Here is a 21,052-nt window from a genome sequence, read left to right as displayed (position 1 = left end):
CTGGGCCCCCAGGGAATTCCCCTTATTTTTTTCTTTTATAAGAATTTTCGGTAGCTTTTTTTGCCTCTGCAATTTCAAATGTAAAACTTTTCCCCCTGTGGTAAGTATTTTAGGAAGTTTTGCTTCAGTGATCATAAATGTAGAGTTTTAATTTTGTCTGTAAGTTTTGTCAGATTTTGGTATCAGTGTTTAGCTAGTGCTGTACAATAAATTGGGACACTTTCCTTACTTTTATGTAGTACTATAGAATATGTCATATATGTCATGTATTGTGGCAATCACCAGTTATCAGAAAGTTTGAAAAACTCACACATAAAAATGACTCAGGTCTTTATCCATCTCGGAAATAATTCTTTCTGCAACATTTTCAGTTAATTTGAAGGTTATTTGTCTATTCAATTTTTCTGTATCCTGACTCAATTTGAACAAAATACACTTTCCTCCAAAACTGCCAGTTTTCATACCTATTAGTATTAAATATCATATTCTCTTCTAGATTTTTATAACTCTATTATTTGAGTTAGAGCCCATTTTAATTCATAATACTATGTTCTCTATATGATGAACTTTATTGCCAATTTCTCTTTTTTATCTGTCTGGATTAATTTCTGATTTTATCTTTAATCCTTTTCTCTTGCTTCCCTTAATTTGATTATTTTACAACTCTTTAATGATATTAGCTAATTTTAATTCTTTCTGATTTACTAGAAATGCACTGAAAGAATGCATTCTGGTCATATTTTTAGCTTCAAATATGTAAGTTCTTATATATTCAGTGTTCTCATCATCATTTTCAATCATCTCAGCTTCAGGTGTTTTTCCTACTTAACTCAAGAACAGAGACATATTACTTAGAAATCAGGTTTGGCTGCTGTGAGAGTGGCTAAAATAAAGTAAATGTCCATGCAGGCAGTCCATGGTGGAGGGCATCTCAGTCTTTTCCAATCTTGATATCTTACCAGTTTCCACAGTAGGCCATTTCCACATCATGATTTCAGATCCACATTCCAACCCACAGAAGAAGAATAAGGGGGAAGGAATGGATTTGCATCTATCACTACCATCCACATTAGAATTTAGTCACACGGCTGCATCTAGACTCAAGGGGTCCTGGGAAATGTAGTCTTTTCTCGGTTGGCCATATGCCCAATTAAAAATTCTATTACCATGTAAAATGAAAAAACAGATAAACAGGGAACAATATCACAGTATCTGCCACAGAGAGTTTTAAAAATATTTCCAGTGAGCTGATTTGTTATTTAAATTTTTTATTTTTAATTTCTAATATTTTTGCAGTGGGTAAAACAATGGGATTGGAATTACTTCTAGTTTTCTAATTTATTGACAATTTTTATACCTTAATACATGATTCTGTAATTTTTAAATATCCACAGATACTGAAAAAAAATGTGTTTTCTTTGTAGGGTACAAAGTTTTATACCTATTTATAAATCAGCTCTCCTGTTTCCTCCTGTCTATTCTTAGATAAAACACTGCCTGTCAGTTACATTCCTCCCAGGATCCACACCTCTGCTAGTTTCCTTTTACTCATTTTCCAGTTTTCTACAACTTCTCTCTGAATAGATGCTTAGAGATGGCAGAGTGGTGGTAGATGACAGCTTCACGTATCTCATTGCCATAATTCTGTAAAATATAACGTATCTTAGAAATGGCTAGTTTGCTATTTTTCACTGGCATTAATAAGTACCTTGCACAAATATGCCTCTTTAATAAAATATTAGGGGCTATAATTACTCAAATAATATTAATAATAACTGGACTATATTTCAAGTTATAGTTTCACTATAAATTCTTGTTCCTAAAAATTTTTTTACAACAATGTATTTTATAATAATATAACTTGATTGGTTTTAAATTAAGATTTTAGAAACTACTGTACATTGTAGCCAAAATTTTTATGCACCGTTTCTATATTTTCCAGTGGAGCATCATTCCATTATTGCAGCATGTTTCCACTATTTTTAAATTTTTTAAACTATGTCACTATTCATTTTATATTTTTTAATAAAATTGTATAATCTATGTTACAACTTCACATGGGTCCCTAAAAAATTATGTGATGCTTTTTATTAGCGAATCCAAAGTTGTTCATTTTATAAAATATAACCTCTTGCATGTAGTTCAAAACTGGAACTTGAAAATAATATGTAGAACGGCAGCTGGTGAAAAAATAAAAACTCTGTAGAGTTAAAAATTATAGAAGCTGAATTCTTAGTCATAAGATGTGTTTTCCCAATGTCAGGTTAATAACTTTGTGTACCTGGCACAAAACAGTTGTAGTTCAGCTATAAAAACAATGGAGCTCCATCAGGATGAAATTGTTGAAGGAGAGGGGAAGAAGAAAACAAAGAGGGGTGAGGAGAGTATGATTTTAACAACTGAAACTCAACTTTATAATGAGAAACACTGGAGACATGATGTCATACTGTAGAAGGTAGCTGCGCTGTATTTTTTTTCAAGCTGGCTTGACCTGAGGCTTCAACTAAGTCCAGATGGAAAGAAGAAAGAAATGTATATATATTCCAAGTTTAAAACAAAGGCTTAAAGCAGGGGGTTTCTCACTCATGAATTTAACATGATTGCATTTAATGCAGACCAAGTAAAGCCACCTTGTTACTCCTTCCTCCTCACCTGCTTATTCCAAACCTTTTAACCTCCCTCTGAATTTACAGGATACCGTCTGGCCTGATTAGTCTCCTAACCACTAAGATGGTGAGGGGTGGGAGGGAGTTGTTCTTTAATTCCCACTGATGGGAAAATCATCTATTGTTTTTTCATCAACTCTAAGACCCAGGTTTGGTTTTGTCGTTTCGGTATGGTTTGGTTTGGTTTTCATATTTTAACATCTCAAATTGGGATGAGTCTTACAATCAATGATGCTTCATAGTTTAATTGGCAAAGGTTTTTGTTTGTTTGCTTGTTTGCTTTTGTGGTTTGTTTTTTTGTTATGTTTTGTTTTTTGTTTTTTAGTGGAACAAAAAATAATGCTGCATTCACTGTCCATGTTGTCTTAGAACTTACAAAATATAATAACTGACAGGGGCAACTGATGAGGCACCTGGATTTTGCTTTGTTTGGTTTTTATTCTGGAGTGATCTCTCGGTTTAAGAAAAGACCTAGAAAGTAGTCCCCTAGGAGCTGGTCTGTATTCTGTGAAAGTTCAGTTCTGTGGCTGCTCTTGATTCAGCAAATATAAAGCCAGCGGCCACTTTTCACCTGGGGAAAGGTCACACCCCCTCAGTGAAAGTTCTAGGTAGAGAGTGTATCAACTTGCGTAAGAAGCCCAGAATCTTCAAAGAGGAAAGGATGAGACTGCAACTCCTATTCCCCCAAAATCAAAGACCAGGGAATTCTGGGATGAACCAGGGTGCCATTAAGCAAGAGACGCTGGAAGAAAGTGACAATGAGTTCACCAAAGGAGAAATCACTGAGGGGTAAAAAAAAGACTGGCCTTTCTTGAGTATGTGGTACAGCCTCAAGACAAGCCCAGGTTTTAAGGAGAAAGACAGTGGGTGGCTGAGAGAGGATGCCCTACAGGCTCAGCCACTCTGGCCTAATGTTGAGCTTTTTGAAGAACAGTGTCCAAGCTCAGAACATGGCAGTGCAGCCAGGAACCACTGCAGTGCTGGCAGGAATCCAGGCCTTCAAGAACATTTCCTCAACTGCAGACAGGCATCCATCTTGCTGAGCAGGACCAGCCTTACAGCAGCAATGACACGCAACAAAAGCCAAAGCAATAGCACCAATGGACTGACTCTACTTGCCAGTCCCGTCTCTCCACCTGGCGTTTGGAAGTAAGACTGCCACCCTCTGGGCAGGATCTGCCACTGCACTCGTGGAAAATTAACTGAAAATTAGGACACTTGCCAATCTTTGCATCCCAGCCGCTTGAGTAAACTATTTGTAAACCTGGCGCCACAGAAGACACCTTTAAAAAGTTCTCAACAAAGAGACTCACAGACATAGAAAACAAACTTATGGTTACCAAAGGGGAAAGGGGGTTGGGGGGAGGGATAAACTAGGAGTTAGGGATTAACCTATACACACTACTATACATAAAATAGATAACCAACAAGGACCTGCTGTATAGCCCAGGGAACTATACTCAATATTTTTTAATAACCTATAAAGGAAAAGAACCTGAAAAATAATAGATATATACATATGTATATGTATATATATAACTGAATCGCTATGCTGTATACCTGAAACTAACACGATGTTGTAAATCAAGTATACTTCAATTAAAATAAAATTTTTTTTTAAGTTCCCAACAATCAATGAGACGTTGTGATTATTCTAAGAAAAAAGAGTCAAAATGGTTTAAAAAAAAAAAAAAGTTGTCCAAAGACACAAAGCTAGTAAATTAGTGGTGGATTAAAGATTCAAACCCAGGTCAACCTGGCTTGGAAAGACATGTTCTTTTCACAACATCATGCTGGCCACCTCTGAAAAGATGGGAATTCTCACAAGGATACACTGGTAAATCAAGTTCCTCAGAGATTATCCACAATGCTTTACTTATTGTTTTACATCTGGATTAGACAATATAACCTGTGTTTGGAATATGAAGAGGAAATATCAGATGGGCCTAGAACTGGCCATCGAGTCCAGTCAAAATTCCTTGGGTTCACTGTGAACAGGTTAATGCAAAGCTTGACAAATTTAGGAGTTCCTGACAGTCTCTAATGAGAGGCTTTCCAAATTATAACAGAGACCCTGACTACTTCCTCTGGAGGAAACACTATAGAGAAGCTCTGAAAAGCTGTCTTTCAGAGCCTCTTTTCATATGTTAATACGGAAAGGTGGAGGGGTTTGTCACTAATCTAAAATCCATCTACCAAAAGGTTGATGGGACACCTCTAGACCTTTCTGGACATTGAACTCCTTAAGGCAAAAGGGACAACTAACACTACTGCATTATTTTTATATTCTTTTGCTGATTATAAAATATGATATGCCCTTGTATGAAATGTGGAATAAAAACAATTTGTACAAATAAAGACAAAATAATATTTGATTCATAATCTTCCCATGAAGTGATATGAACTGTTACCAGTTCAAATTACTATGTTTCCAGTCATGGCTATTAAAAAATCATAATTAGTACCACACATGGAAATAGTTTTATATCCTTCTTCTTTTCCTTAACATTATTACATCATGAGTTTTCCCCTAACCGTTACAAATTTCCACAATGTGCCAAGATCGTGACTTGGGGTATGGGCCATCAGGGATTCTAATTACTAGCCTGTTTGCTAGTTCATAGAGGAAAAGGTAACCAAAGTCAGCGTCCCAGATAAGGGTGTGCTTAAGAGGAAAAGGGAAACCCAAAGTATTATTTTAAAAGGCATGAGTGGAAAACAAAGAAAAAAAATCAGAAAACATGTGCCCCAAACACCAGGCAATATAGGTTAAAGTAGTTAGGGATTTTAAAATCTATAGAGATTTACTGGAATAATGGTTTCCAGAGGGAGGGAGATTTTTATAAACAGGGTGATTATATAATTTATCATTCAAACAGGGACACTATTGATAACTGCACTGAGACAACAACTGTAAACCAGGGCATTCCTGCAGAAACAGACAAAGAGTTACCTTATTTATAAATCTTTTATAGCCAATCTAGAAGATATGAAGGTGAAGAGTTCCTAAGGGTTCCCAGACTGCTTGGATATTATTGCATTGGCAATAATTCCTCTACAGTATTGTATGCTAATTGTAGTATCAACAGTTCTTGTTCTGATCCTGTTTCACTCTCACTGTTAAATATTATGGTACTTAAAGTCAGAGCAATGTTTCAATATCATTAAAAAAAAAAACAAGAATGATCCAGTGGGATTCATGGGACAGAGACAAGAAATTCCCCTAGAGCAATGGTACAAAAGTGTCTACTGATGACTCAATGCTTTCAGTGGAGACTGTACATTAATAAGAAATATTAATTGTACGGTATTGCTAAGGTCTCTGGACTGTTCTGTCAATCTCTGCATTCATCCCAGTGCATCTTCATGATTCCAGGATTTCCCCCAGGTCCTTTTTCCACAGGAATGCTAAAAGGAGAATGAGATTTTGGTAGAATGAATGAATGAGGAGTAGTGAAAGATGGGGTCGATTTGCAAGAAGAATGGCACCTGGAATCCAAAGGTGGCAGGATTAGCCACCCCACCATGACTGCACAGGCACACAGGTAGCACATCTCCACTTGGTATTGTGTCTGAGGCAGAGAGACATACTGTTTCTCTGATGCAGATGGACTTCCCAGATCCTGAACTGGTTAGTGTACATTTCTGAACTGTCCTTTGCTCAGAAAATGATACCTGGAAGATCCCCCTATTACTTCAACATTCTGAGCAATTTTAATAAAGTCTTTTTCTGCTTCAATCAGCCAGAGTCCATTTCTGTGGCATACAACCAATCCCTCTAACTGATAAAGCCCTTTAGAAGTAGCATGCCCTTCATTCCTCCAGTTCTTCTTATGGTCCAATGATTGTGAAGGTCACTAAAACCTATATTAAATCCTTATACCCAGAACACATAGAGTGGTTTTCTATTTTCCATATAGTTTTATTGTTTTTTACATGTAGAAAAAAGGTATCTATTGTAGAAAGTTACTCTAAAAGTGAAATAATTTTACATGTAAGAAGGTGTGGAGAGGAACAGGAATGGGGTTGGTCAAAAGGGACTTAGTCTTTAATCGGTAACGTTCTGATTTTTAATGAAAAGAATATTTTACTATATTATGGGTGCAATAAAAGTTCATTTTAAATTAATGCAACTTTAACACCTAGCATAGACCTAGCACTGGGTCTAGCTATTATTTATTCAATAGTACTACTTATTCAATAACACTTGCTGGGAGAATGGGTAAAAGAAATATCAAGTAATTCCAGACTGTTATTTTATAAGATAAAGCTTATAACACTGCAAACACTGAACTGCTGGCTGGCATGTAGCAGTGGCCTGGAGTGTTAGGTGTCCACTTCTGAACAATATATATAGTGGAAACTAGGTAGCGGAAGGAAACTAAAATGTATGGTCACACGGCTTCTAGATGGCTGTGTACATTGAGTCATTAGTTGTAAGCAACAGAATAAATTATGGCTGAATAACATGATAAGAGCTTTATTAAAATTGCTGAGAAGCTTGGAGAAGCAGGCACAAGAAACAGCAGGAAGTAGGGAGGCTGAACAGACTAACCCCAGACCAGGTACCACCAGAGGATCAGTCTAGCATTTGCTGCTACCACTAAAAAAAGGTTAAGCAACCTGCCCAAGATCACACAGCTACGAAGTGGTAGAGCTGGGATTGGAACCTGGACAGTCTGATTCCAGACTCTTCACCACTACTGTATACTAACCAATTCAGCCAAGTGAAGTCCATAAAAATCTACTGTACCGAGAGGTGTGGAAGGAATGTTTATGGTAGTGTGAATGATTGCTTCATATTCTCTTGCTGGCATTTTTTATGACCTCCCATGTTTACTCTGAATGCTCTGTCTCTGATCTATTAGTTTTTTAATGTTTCTTCTCACCTATAGGACACAGTGAAGACATGGACCAGAATAATATTCTCCTATCACATCTTGTATAATGTCTATAATCATACACTAATGGGAGGGAGAATACACGTGCAGCAACATTCATTGGCAGTAAAAATTGATGATAAGTCTGGGGCACAACATGGGAAAAAGGCTATATTTGTTCACCAAAATAAAGGAGACAAAAATTTTAAATGACTTGATAATCAGTTTAATTAGGCAAATAGATAAGTTACTGTTTTAAATCAACCACACTCTAAAATTATCCTTCTCTATGTAGTATTTTGTGCAAACTCTCTCGAAAGAAAGAAAGAAAGGAAGGAAGGAAGAAAGGGGGGAGGGAGGGAGAGAGGGAGGGAGGGAGGGAAGGAGGGAAGGAAGGAGGGAAGGAAGGAAGGAAGGAAGGGAGGGAGGGAGGGAGGGAGGGAGGAAGGAAGGAAGAAAAAGGGAGAGAGAGATAGGTATTTCTTCAGTAGCATTATCTGAAAGTAAACTATAGGGTCCTTAGGCTCTACGGGGTGTTTTCAGTTCCTCGATAACTCAGCTCTGTGGAAGGAGCTACAGAATAATACAACTTCAATTTTGTCTTGTTAGAGGGAAATTCCAGTGGTCTACCATCTTTTTCAGTGGCAAAGCTTTCCGGCTGAGCATTAACAACATTCTTTACAAAAGACAGAGACCAGGAACATGAAGAAGACCCAAGCTAAAGAGTGTGCACACGCTTGTTAAGCATGACAACACCCAAAATATGTCTGACAGCAAAGATTAACTCCATGTGTTACATACACTCCAGCAACATATGAACCTTAAACATCAACTTCTTCAACAATTTTCACTGAGAGTTGTAACAATCACATCAACTTTCACCAGTCTAATCTGTTATTTAGGGATGCCAGATTAAATATTTATAAAAGTAGAAGAAATTATTCACTATCCTTGTTTATTTTTGAGGATAGAGAGTCCCTCATGGTATATGGAGCACACATGTCTTAAGAAATAATCTATATCCTTTTGCATTCTTGAACAATTCTGGGAAAATGAGATTATTTTACACAGTTAGAAAACTAAGTGGAATTCTCCCTTAGTCTTGAAATGTTTTCTGGTCATATATTATACTTTTGAGAATTTGGACAGAATAAAATTTCATGGAAACTATGGCAGTACCCGAAATGTTTGCAACTGATCACAACTATTACAGTATACTGTATCTCTGCAGATTGTAGTAGAGAGACCATCCTTGTTATTGGGACAGAACTATTTGGTAATACTGAGGCAGCATGACACAGAGAAAAAACAGAGAATTTGGAGATGTATATGGGCTGGAAAACATATAATCAAGAATGCCTGTCTCTCCATCTATAAGCCCCAGACAACCCATGGTCTAAAGAGATAGAAACACTTCCTTCCTTCTTCAGGGACTATTTCAAAATGAATGAAAAGTCTGTAAACAAACAGGAGCTGCTTCAAAAAAACAGTGCAGCATAAACATCAAAATAATAATTCTTCTATGGGTTGCAGTTCTTTATTCTTGGCACAGAGATAAACATGATAGTGTTTACCTAGCTCGCTGAGTGGACAATCAACTTAATAATATACAGGAAGCATTCAGTGTTCACAACCTGGCTTGGAAATTGTGAGTCTTATTAATTTTTGAAGTTATGTATTATTTTAATATTAGTGATTTGGCTACTTTTTTAAAAATAAAAATTCATTTTATGTATTCATTATTTATGTCCCTCCAAATTCCAAAAAGGATTTTAAGAGACTTAAAAGGAAATGAAAAGAAAGAATAATTGAGACATTAAAAGGATGTAGTAGAATAAGGAATTATATGAGAAAACAATGTTGAGAAAAAAATATTTCAATTGAACAAAAGACTTAAATATTTCCACCAAATAGAGGGAAATATAAGGCTTTGGTATAAAATGGTACTGCTAAGCAACTTCTGCAGCAACTTTTCCTAAATACACACTAACATTCTGATGAAGATTCAGAAAACGATGAAACCAGCAATAAGATTAATAGACAATATAATAGAAATGTGTGGAAGGAAAGCAATTTCCACCAACTTAAAACTTCGATGGAGCTGGATTGAGTAAAGATAATTCAGGGATTCTCAAGCTTAATTATGTGAAAGAAAGGGCTCTGCTGAGTTGAAAGATGACAGTGGAGACACTTCATCCTTCTTCTAGTCTCTTTCTCTGGCTCCATACAAGGAGACATCTATAGCAAAGGCAGAAATGGGAAGGACCTTGGTAAGAATATACAACACAGGCTGTGATATTTCACATGCTCTTGGGTTCAGAAAAAGGAGCTAAGAGAAAAGCATGATTCATTCCAGCAGAATGCACTCTACAAATGTACAGAACATAATGATATTTTGGCTGAGGCACGTAATGAGATAGCACAAAAAAGACACAAACAGGTGGAGAGATATACCATGTTCTTGGACTGGAACAATCAATATTGTGAAAATGACTATACTACCCAAAGCAATCTACAGATTCAATGCAGTCCCTATCAAATTACCAATGACATTTTTCACAGAACTAGAACAAAAAAATCTTAAAATTTGTATAGAGACACAAAAGACCCCGAATAGCCAAAGCAATCTTGAGAAAAAAAAAACAGAGCTGGAGGAATCAGTCTCCCTGACTTCAGACTATACTACAAAGCTACAGTAATCAAGACAGTATGGTATTGGCATAAAAACAGAAATATAGATCAATGGTACAGGATAGAAAGCCCAGAGATAAACCCACACACCTATGGTCAACTAATCTATGACACAGGAGGCAAGGATATACAATGGACAGTCTCTTCAATAAGTGGTGCTGGCAAAACTGGACAGATACATGTAAAAGAATGAAATTAAAACACTCCCTAACACCATACAAAAAAATAAACTCAAAATGGATTAAAGACCTAAATGTAAGACCAGACACTGTAAAACTCTTAGAGGAAAACAGGAAGAATACTCTTGGACATAAATCACAGCAAGATCTTTTTTGACCCACCTACTAGAGTATTGGAAATAAAAACAAAAATAAACAAATGGGACCTAATGAAACTTAAAAGCTTTTGCACAGCAAAGGAAACCATAAACAAGACGTAAAGACAACCCTCAGAATGGGAGAAAATATTTGCAAGCAAATCAACAGACAAAGGATTAACCTCCAAAATATACAAACAGCTCATGCAGCTCAATATCAAAAAAACAAACAACCCAATCCAAAAATGGGCAGAAGACCTAAATAGACCTTTCTCCAAAGGAGATATACAGATGGCCAAGAGGCACATGAAAAGATGCTCAACATCACTAATTATTAGAGAAATGCAAATCAAAACTACAATGAGGTATCACTTCACACTGGTTAGAATGGGTATCATCAGAAAATCTACGAACAATAAATGCTGGAAAGGGTGTGGAGAAAAGGGAACCCTCTTGCACTGTTGGTGGGAATGTAAGTTGATACAGCTGCTATGAAGAACAGTATGGAGATTCCTAAAAAACTAAAAATAGGACTACCATATGACCCAGCAATCCCACTACTGAGCATATACCCAGAGAAAACCATAATTCAAAAAGACACATGCACTCCAATGTTCACTGAAGCACTATTTACAATAGCCAGGTCATGGAAGCAACCTAAATGTCCATCGACAGATGAATGGATAAAGAAGATGTGGTACATACATAAAATGGAATATTACTCAGCCATAAAAAGGAATGAAATTTGGTCATTTGTAGAGATGTGGATGGACCTAGAGACTGTCATACAGAGTGAAGTAAGAGAAAAACAAATATCGTATATTAATGCATATACGTGGAATCTAGAAAAATGGTACAGATGAACCGGTTTGCAAGGCAGAAATAGAGACACAGATGTAGAGAACAAACGTATGGACACCAAGGGGGGAAAAGGGGGATGGGATAAATTGGGAGATTGGGATTAACATATATACACTAATATGTATAAAGTAGTTAACTAATGAGAACCTGCTGTATAGCACAGGGAACCCCATTGTACAGTAGAAACTAACAGAACATTGTAAAACAACTAAACCCCAATTAAAAAAAAAAAAAAAAGACTCAAGGGAAAGCCACTTATCTTGCTGATGACATAAATACCAAGTCTGAATAGGTCTTATCATGCTTTAAAAAAAAGAAGAAAAAAATTTTAATTTCAATTTTAAGTGAAAATTTAAGTCTTTCAATTAAACATTTTAATGTTTTTAATTTAAATATTTTAATTTAATTTTTGTAAAATTTTTAATTTTCAATTTTTTTAAAAAACAGAAGAAAAATGTAAATAGGCCCTATGTAAAAAAGTAATGTATCATGAGGAAAAGATAATATCACTCTGATAACCTAAAAGACACCTACCTATCTTTGAAAATGATATTTGGCAGGAATCACAGGGGAATTTTAGAAAACTTGGCAATCCTAAATAGGGCCCAAGAGGACATAGTGAGTGTAAAAGAGAGAGAATGGAGACAAGTAAGAATGCAACAAAATGAAAGCAAGGGCAATAATTAGAGATAAACAGGGGCTGAGATAAGGAAGGACAAAATGGAAACTAGCACTGAAATAGCAGAATTAAAATCTGCAATGGAGATATTAAAGAGAAGGAATGACATGGAAAATAAAGCAAATGTGGAAAATAACTTGAAGAGCTTTCCTAAAATGTAGCTGTAAAGGACAAGAGCTAAAAACTATGCAAGAAATTATACATATAGAGCACTCAGATGAAAATCTAATCAAAGGATTAAGTTATGGTCACACCAACAAAATCAGAACAATTTTAGAAGTCATAACTTTTCTGCTTAGGAACATAAGAATTAGAATATTCAGATCAAAAGCAATTAACAAGTTCTAAGTAAAATTACCAAAAGCAGACCAATGTCAAAATTCTTCCATTACAAGGATAAATATCCTATAACTTGTCAGGGACAAAGAGATGTTACCCACAAAGGAAATGTTTAAAATTAAAAATCACCACCACCACCACCAGCAACAAACAACATCGTGCTGGCCTCAAAATTCTCTCCAATAAAAAATGTCAAAAGGAAATAGAGAAAAAGCCTATAGAATTTTCTGGGGGTAAAGTTGTGGCACAAAAATGCTATTTCCACATGAGTAGTTATTCCTGTGTGAAAGAAAAAACAGGCATTCCAGACATTAAAAAATCCAGAAAATACAGAATCCAAATGTCTTTTTTTCTTAGAGTAAATTTTCCCTTTTTAATTATAAAATGTATAACAAGTTTATTCTTTAAATTTTTTCAAATAAGCAATAGAAAAGGTTAGAATCACTCATAAATCTACTACTCAGAGATGACCTTCCAGTTTCACTTAGCAATATGTCACAAACTGTTGTCCATCTCGTTAAAAATTCTCCTATAGCATCATTTGTAATGTTGAGGTTAGGGGTTAGAGTTTACTCCAATACGGAAAAAAAATTTAAACTATGGATGTGCCACCATTTTTTTTTTTACCAATTCCCTGTGACCCAAGTGTCAATTGGGCTCACCTTTGGAAAGGCACTGGTGAGGTCCAATGCTCTCTTCCAAGATCATGCAAATTTCTAGAGGATTTAAATTCCTATGCTTACCTCTGGCTTTGAGCTCTAACTCTCCGCTGAGTTCATTTGGACTATGGTTGCCTTAGCATGCCCATGCTGTATCTGATCCTGTCACTTCTCTGCTTAGAACCTTTTAATAAATAATTTTCCGTTGCCCTTGTAATATAGTATATATTACTCAGCTTGAATTACCTGTCCTGCCTATGCCTCCAGCCTCATTTCCAGACACTGCCCCCTCCCATTACCTTCTCCCCTCCTTCCCCCTATGCCCCAACAATATGAACAATTGATTTCAGTTTCCCAAATGACTCAAATTCCCTCTTACCTCCAAACCTTTAGCAAATTGTTCAAAAAATATTTGCTCATTTATATTTTTGACACTTTGCTAGAGACCTAAAGGGTCTGGTCCAGAACAAACAAATAGATCAGTGGAACAGAATGTGAAGTCAGGAGACAGATTTTAGTATGCATAAGAATTTAATATATTATAAAATGTTATCATACACCCATGGGAACATAATAAACTATCTAACAAATATTATTGGGAACATTGGCTTCCACTGGGAAAAAAAAGTCAAGAATAATAAAGTGAAAGCCTCACCTAATACTATGTATAAAACTTAACAAACCAGACTACAAAGTTAAATGGAGACATGAAATCATTAAAAACCAGAAGTAATTACAGCTGCTTATTTAATTAGTCTTAAGGTGTGAAAGAAATTTCTAAGCATATAAGCAATGGAGAAATCCTTAAAGGAAAAATGTAACAGGTCTGATAAGATGAAAATTAGAAACTTTGGCAATTAGGGAAAACAGAGCAAATAACAAACTGGGCTGTATATTTTCAGCTGTAATGAATGCTTTATATGTCAGGGGGTTCCCAGCTCACTCAGAGAAAAGGTCCGAGTCCATACACCCTCCAGTTCTCCGGCCTCATCTCTTTCTACCACTCTTACACCCTCCCCCCAACTCACTTGACTCATGACCACATGGACCCCTTTCAGCTCTTCAACCCATCCTACATGCTGCCACCTCAAGACCTTAGCTCTTGCTATGTTCTCCTCTGGGTTTTCTCTTTCCCTGGTTACCTGCAAATCTTGCTTCTGCATTGCTGTATTAGTTTCCAATTGCTGTTGTAACAAATGACCACAAACTTAAAAACAACACAAATTTATTATCTTACAGTTCTGGAGGCCAGAAGTCCTAGAATCAAGGCTCCAGCAGGGCTGTATCCTCTCTGGAGGCTCTAGGGGAGAATCTGTTTCCATGCCTTTTTCAGATCCTACAGGCTGTTTGCATTCTTTGGTTCATGATCCCTTCCTCCAACTTCAAGCCAGCAACATAGCCTCTTCAAATCTCTCTGACTCTGCTTCTGATACACATCTCCTAATGGACTCTCCTGCGTCCCTCTTATAAGGACCCTTGTGATTACACTGGGCCTACCTGGGTAATCCAGGATAATCTTCCCATCTCATAATCATTAACTTAATCATATCTGCAAAGTACCTTTTACATGTAAGGTAACTAACATGTGCATGGTTTTAGAGATATGAACATGGAAATCTTTGGGGGGGGGGCATTATTCTGCCTACAGAATTTCCTTCAGATCTTTGCTCAAACATTCCTTTATCAAAAAGACTATGACACACCTAAATAAAATAGGAAGAGCTTCTGCTCCATCTCTACACCTACCCTTCTCACTCTACTTTATTCTTCTGCATAATACTTTACACCCACTAATTTATGAAATCTCCATTAGGCCAAGGACTTTGTATTGTTTACTCATGGATTCTCATAGCTAGAACAGTGGGAAGCACATGGTAGGTTCTCAGTAAATGTTTGTTGAATGAATAAATAAGAAAAAATAAAAGTGACTTACTTCTAGGGAAAAAATTTAAAAAGGGAAAAATAAGAAGAAAATACCAGAGGTGATAAGTTGTCTCTTATATCAAGAAAGAAATTGCAAAAATGAAGGAACGAAGGAAAGAAGGAAGGAATGAAGGAAGGAAGAGAGGGAGGGAGGAAGTATTGCTGCTTCTCCTCAAATAGCCAATGAATTGTGAAATTTTCACTAAATCATGCATTAGATTTTCCTTAAATTTTAGTCAGAGCAATGTAAGTCACTGTAATGGAGGCAAGACGGGAAAAGCCTATACAATGGTCAAGAAAAATCTACTTCTTACATGCTCCTCCTGCCTCCATGGAAGGTAACCTAAGCAAGGTAGTCTGAGCAAAATCAAAAAGGAAGAAGGGAAGAGGATAGTTTAGCCCCTGTGGCTGGTTCACAACAAAAGTCTGTTACACCATGATTTGTAGTCCATTATTCAGCAGGAAAGAATCTTGGAAAAATAAGCATCTTGTTCTTGGAACGTCAGAGAGAATCAAAATAATTCAAAATCCAATCAGCGGCTTTGAGCAAAACACATATTCTAGTCTCCTGCTAGTTTTGAACAGTAATTCCTCACACCGTAGATTTTTATAGAGCTGGAAACTACTAGAATAATGAAAAGGTCTAGGAAAAACCTGAACGACCCTGGCTTGCTAAGATTTGGGGCTGGTGCAGGGCTGCAGGGTGTGACCAAGGGAGAACGTGGGAGGGAGAGTGATGTGTGAAATGGAAGATTGGGTTCTGGCAAGGGGAGTGCCTGCTCCGGGATTCTCATAGCAAAATAATTACACTTGAAACCTTTGCTTTTACTTTTCCTTAAAATGCATGAGGCCATACGATTGTTCCAGTCATTCTTGCTGTATAAAAATTATTCCACAATTTAGTAGTATAAACTACAATGGTTTGGTTTTGCTCACAATTTCAAAGGTGGGGAATTTGGGAAACGCTCTCACTTGGGGTCTCTCATGCAGGTGCATTCAGATGTCCACTGAGGCTGCAGTCATCTGAAGGCTTGCCTGGCTGAACATCCAAATTGGCTCAATCATGTAGCTGGCAAGTGCTGCTAAACTTCTGCTGGGAGCTCCACTGACTACTCACACCCTCTCCAGTGTGGCGCTCTTAGTTAGTTGAATTTCTTACAGAGCTTCTTCTATCCCATGATAGAACATGGCTTCTTTATCCCAAGAGAGAAATGTGGAAGGCACATGGCCTTTTCTGACCTTGCCTTAGAAATCACACAATGTCACTTCTGCTGCATTCTCTGAATTACAAGTGAGTCACTAAGGTAAGGTCAGATTTAAGGGGGAGGGGTTACCAATCCCACCTCTTAATGAGGTATGCCAAGCAATTGATTCTTTAAATAATTTTTAACCAGTTTGACTAACTGTTTCTTTCTTCCTTGTTATGTCCTACTTTGGATATTGTTCCACTTGTTCTATGTTGTGATGTTTACTTCTTACTTCATGGAATATATTGCTAATTCTTAGTGGGTTATCTCTGCAATTTATTTGGTGTTTATGGAAGACTCTGCTTCCCTCCAAAATTCACCGTACAGTGCAGGTTGAGGCTGTGTGATGCTGTAGCTCCCTGTGTCTCCATCCTGAACTGGTCTGCTATTCCTACTGGTCAGCAGTCCTGGGCAGGAGGTAGAGCAAAATGCAATGAGGCATCCCCATCCCCAAAATGGGTTGCACTATTATGAGAAAGATCGAGAGCCCAGAAGCACCTAGGTGTAACTGCATGTTCATTAACAGCTTTCTCTTATATTTCTATTTCCTAGGATGTGGCATATCAGAAGTCTCTAAAGAGGAAAGAAGAACTTTCCACCATCTTTCAAAGCTAAGAAATAACTGATCACACAATAAGTGGGAAAAAATTGATGAATAAATAGAAAAAACAAAGTTTTTTTAGCTGAGGACATGGATAAGCTATAAATGTTAAAGTGGGTGATCTGCTAATTCCTCTTACTGTTCTGTCTATTTGAAATGAAAAGATTAGTAACACTAGAAACTTTCAAGAGTGAAGTTCAGATGCCTGGGAGTTTGGGGTTTTTTTTACTGTAAATAATTTTAGGAAAAATTCACCTCTAGTATACAATGATCTGGAAATGTTTTCCATGAAAAATAAAATAAGAGTGCCTTTTATTAATATTGGTATTGGTTTTTAAAAATTACAAAAAGCAACATAACACAGTATTCCATTTCATCCTCAAAACAACTCTGTGAAGCAGACAGAAAAGTGATACTGTGATCCCCACTTTTTTAGTATTTATTGATTGATTGATTGATTTGGCTGCACCAGGTCTTAGCTGCAGCAGGCGAGCTCCTTAGTTGCAGCTCATGGGCTCCTTAGTTGCGGCTCTCCGGCTCCTTAGTTGTGGCATGTGAATTCCTAGTTGCGGCATACATGTGGGATCTGGTTCCCTGACCAGGCATCGAACCTGGGCCCCCTGCATTGGGAGCGTGGAGTCCCATCCACTGCACCACCAGGGAAGTCCCTGTGATTCTCATTTTAAAGATGAGGAAACTGAGGCTCAAAAATCATGAAGCCCCTGAGCACGACTTTATAAATAGTAAATAGTGATATTTGGTCTTGATCTCAGTTCAGTGTATTTTCCATTACACCGTAATGCCTCTTCATCTAACTCTATCTATTATTTTTTTTTCCTAGAAAAATAAAGGCACTTCAGTTTTAAAACTTTAAAAGGTTGTTAGGTTTATAGAAAAAATGTTTTTTCCTTTTTAAAATCACATGGATAATAGATCTTCATTGGAGAAAAACTTGAAAAGGAAAAAAAGGGGAAAAAAATCTCTGGGTTACCACCCAGAGATAATTAACACCTAGAATTAATAGCTTGGTGTATTTCCTTCCACACTATTTCCTATGCAAATTTGCCCATGTAAATAACTATATATTTGCTTACAAAAATTGTTTCATTTTTACAGACTGCTTTGTGCCTTGCCTTTTCTTCTTAATATATTTAGAACTTCTTATGTTAAAAAAATGCCGTCATTTTGATGACTGCATAATATCTCATAGTATATCTTAATTTATTTAAACAAACCCCTAAAATGCCAGATTTAGAGTGTTTCCAAATGTCCTCTATTATAAATAAGTAGTGTGAATATTTCCTTAAGAAACATCAGACAAACCCAAATTAATGAACATTCTGCAAAATAATCACCTTTACTCCTCAAAAAATTTGAGGTCAAGTAATATAAGGAAAAAATGAAGATTTGCTCCCAGATTAAAGGAGACTAAAGGGACTGAGTTTTATAAAAAACATAATTAAAACAACTAACAAAATTTGAATATGGACTGTGAATTAGATAACAGTATTGTATCAATGTGAATTTCCTGATTTTGATAATTCTTCTTTAAAAGAATGTCCTTATTCTTGGGAAATATATACTGAAATATTTAGAAGTAAAGAGGCATGATACCTTCAACTTACTCTCAAGTGGCTCAAAAAATTTACTCACATACACACACACATAAATACATACTCCACAGAGAGAGTGCTAATCAAATAGGGAAATATGTAAAATATTGGTGAATCTCAGAAAAAAGGATACAGGAAGACAAGAAAAATAAACAAAAGGTAACCAAATTGGAAGGGAAGAAGCAAAACTATCAATATTTGCAGATGACATGATACTATATTTAGAAAACCCTAAAGTCTCCACCAAAAAAACTATTAGAACTAATACATGAATTCAGTGAAGTTGCAGGATACAAGATTAACATACAGAAATCTGTCGCTTTTCTATACACTAATAGTGAACTATCAGAAGGAGAAAGGAAGAAAACAATCTCATTTTAAGATCACATTAAAAAGAATAAAATACCTAGGAATAAATTTAATCAAGGAGGTGAAAGACCTATACACTGAAAACTATTAAAAAAAAATTGATGAAGGAAATTGAAGATGATACAAAGAAATGGGAAGATATTCCATGTTCATGGATTGGAAGAATGATTATTGTTAAAATGTCCATATCACCCAAAGCACTCTACAGATTTAATGCAATCCCTATCAAAATACCCAGGACATTTTTCACAGAACTAGAACAACTAATTCTAGAATATTTGGAACCACAAAAGACCCTGAATTGCCAAAGCAATCCTGAGGAAAGAAGAACAAACCTGGAGGTATCACATTCCCTGATTTCAGACTATACTTCAAAGCTACCGTAATCAAAACAGTATTGTACTGGCATAAAAACAGACACATAGATCAATAGAAGAGAATAGAGAGCCCAGAAACAAACACCCACATTTATGGTCAATTAATCGACAATGAAGGAGGCAAGAATATACAATGGAGAAAAGACAGTCTCTTCAATAATTGCACTGAGAAAACTGGAGAGCTACATGTAAAACAATGAAATTAAACATTTTCTCACACCATATGCATAAATAAACTCAAAGTGGATTAAAGACCTAAATGTAAGACTTGAAACCATAAAACCTCTAGAAGAGAACATACGCAGAACACTCTTTAACATAAATCATAGCAATATGTTATTTTGGATCTGTCTCCTAAAACAAAGTAAACAAAAGCAAAAATAAACAAATGGAAGCTAATTAAACTTAAAAGCTTTTGCACAGCAAAGGAAACCACTGATAAAAAGAAAAGACAGCCTACTGAATGGGAGAAAATATTTGCAAATGATATGACCAATAAGGAGTTAATATCCAAAATAGATAAACAGCTCATATAACTCAATATCAAAAAAACAAACAACCTGATTAAAAAATGAGCAGAAGACCTGAATAGACAGTTTTCCAAAGAAGACATACAGATGGCCAACAGGCACATAAAAAGATGCTCAACATTGCCAATCATCAGAGAAATGCAAATCAAAAAACACAATGAGATATCACCTCACACTTGTCAGAATGACTATCATCAAAAAGACAAGAAATTACAAGTGTTGACGAGGATATGCAGAAAAGGGAACCCTTGTACACTGTTGGTAGAAATGTAAATTGGTGCAGCCATTGTGGAAAACAGTATAAAGGTTACTAAAAAACTAAAAATAGAACTAACATATGATCCAGCAATTCCACTCCTGGACATATATCTGAAGAAAATGAAAACACTAATTCAAAAAGATAAATGCACCCCAATGTTCCAAGAAGCATTATTTAGAATAGCCAAGATATAGAAGCAACCTAAGCATCCAACAACAAATGAGTGAATAAAGATGATGTGGTATATATACACAATGGAATATTACTCAATCATATAAAAGAATGAAATTCTGCAACAATGTGGATGGACCTAGAGGGTATTATGCTTAGTGAAATAAGTCAGACAAAGACAAAGACTCTATGTTATCACTTATATGTGCAATCTAAAAATTAAAACAAATTAATGACTATTACAAAACAGAAACTGACTCACAGATATAGACAACAAACTAGTGGTTACCAGTGGGGAGAAGGAAGAAAGGAAGGGCAAGATAGGGGTATGGAATACAAACTACTAGGTATAAAATAAATAAGCAAAAAGGATATATTGTACAGCACAGGGAAATATAGCCATTATTTTGTAAAATCTTTAAATGGAGTATAACCTGTAAAAATACTGAATCACTAAGTTTTACACCTGACACTAATATAATGTTGTAGATCAACTATACCTCAATTTTTAAAAAAGAAAGAAAAAACAGGGTAAAGGAGTTCTTTATATTACTCTTGCAACTTTTCTTTAACTTTGAAATTATATCAAAATTAAGTTAGCCCTGAAAACCACTAGGAAAATTATGTAAGTGATATGTACAAAAACTTGATAATAGATAAATCAAGATGGAATCCTAAAAAATGTACATGTAACCCACAGGAAGGTGAAAAAAATGGAAACAGAGGAATGAGAAATAGAGGAAACAAACAGAAAACAACAAAAATGCAGACTTAAGATCTAACATATCAATAATTACCCTCAAAATAAATATCTAAATACACGAATTAAAAGACCAAACTTAGAACAGTAGGTAAAAAAAATGATCCATTA

The 21,052-nt window shown here is 35.9% G+C and overlaps 1 long non-coding RNA gene across 1 annotated transcript in view; it reads left to right on the top strand.

Moving 5' to 3' along the window:
• Window positions 1-16,150, top strand: part of LOC133098278 (uncharacterized) — a 44,834-nt gene extending 28,684 nt beyond the window's left edge. Inside the window, exon 3 of the long non-coding RNA XR_009702132.1 lies at window positions 16,005-16,150. This is a non-coding gene — a long non-coding RNA (uncharacterized LOC133098278). The remainder of the gene's footprint in view (window positions 1-16,004) is intronic.
• Window positions 16,151-21,052: the final 4,902 nt, after the last annotated feature.

Source organism: Eubalaena glacialis, chromosome 9 (assembly GCF_028564815.1).
Source record: "Eubalaena glacialis isolate mEubGla1 chromosome 9, mEubGla1.1.hap2.+ XY, whole genome shotgun sequence".
In the NCBI taxonomy this organism is placed as follows: domain Eukaryota; kingdom Metazoa; phylum Chordata; class Mammalia; order Artiodactyla; family Balaenidae; genus Eubalaena; species Eubalaena glacialis.
This window is presented reverse-complemented; position numbering and strand designations above follow the sequence as displayed.